This window comes from Octodon degus, unplaced genomic scaffold, assembly GCF_000260255.1.
Source record: "Octodon degus isolate 3935 unplaced genomic scaffold, OctDeg1.0 scaffold00102, whole genome shotgun sequence".
Classification (NCBI taxonomy): domain Eukaryota; kingdom Metazoa; phylum Chordata; class Mammalia; order Rodentia; family Octodontidae; genus Octodon; species Octodon degus.
Genome location: NW_004524678.1, coordinates 4,700,863 through 4,701,717, shown reverse-complemented (window position 1 = coordinate 4,701,717; position 855 = coordinate 4,700,863). Strand labels below are relative to the sequence as shown.

The following is an 855-nucleotide window of genomic DNA, read 5'->3' as shown; positions in this document are numbered from 1 at the left end:
CATCTCCTTAACTAGATTTGTTTCTTGCAGGTACTCAATAAGGCTAGGAACTTTTAATCTAACTTTTAATTCTTTTAACAACTGAAAGACAAATGGAAAAAAAAAAAAAGAACAAATGACTTAACAAATTAATTTCTGTGAATATAGCTACATTTAATGCAATGATATCTATCCCTGTATATTTTGCTACATTTCTAGGTAAACTTCATGAGAAAGTATATCCTAGATACATAACTATGTCTAGAAACAACAGGTGAATGTGACTAATTCATTCCACGCATTCCTCTCGCAAGTCCTGTGTGGCACCCTGTCACGTGACAGCACCACACTGTGAACTGGGGAAATGGCTATGAAAGGATGTATCTGATATCATTGTCCAGCCTTAAAATAGGATAACCTAGCTTTTTTTTTTTTTTTTTTTTTTGCGGAACTGGGGATTGAACTCAGAGCCTTGTGCTTGCCAGGCAAGCACTTATTCTACTAAGCTATCTCCCCAGCCCCTAACCTAGCATTTTATAAATCTCATGAAGGAACCCACTGCTACCTTCAAAATACATGTATGGGTGAGTATTTCAACTTTTCAACTGGAAGCGGTGGCATGGGAAAAGTAAACAACCCCAACTTCATTTCCAGACATGAAGGGGTAAATTATTACATTCTTTATCATATCTGGACTATGAACATGGTTTTTCCATATCCAATTCTTCTTCTAAAAAGTTCACAACCCCAAACCTTTATGCTCGATTTTTGAATTTTATTGAGAACCTGGTTTTTGGTCTAGAACATTCTGAACTTTTGTATGTGTTCTATGAAGGTTTAAATTAACACACGTATTCTGTAATCAGGCAGAGATCT

The 855-nt window shown here is 35.8% G+C and overlaps 1 protein-coding gene across 1 annotated transcript in view; it reads right to left on the bottom strand.

Annotated features, from left to right (window-relative positions):
• The window catches only part of L2hgdh (L-2-hydroxyglutarate dehydrogenase), a 57,555-nt gene that overhangs the window by 9,900 nt on the left and 46,800 nt on the right, over positions 1–855 (bottom strand). The gene's annotated exons all lie outside the window — the stretch shown is intronic.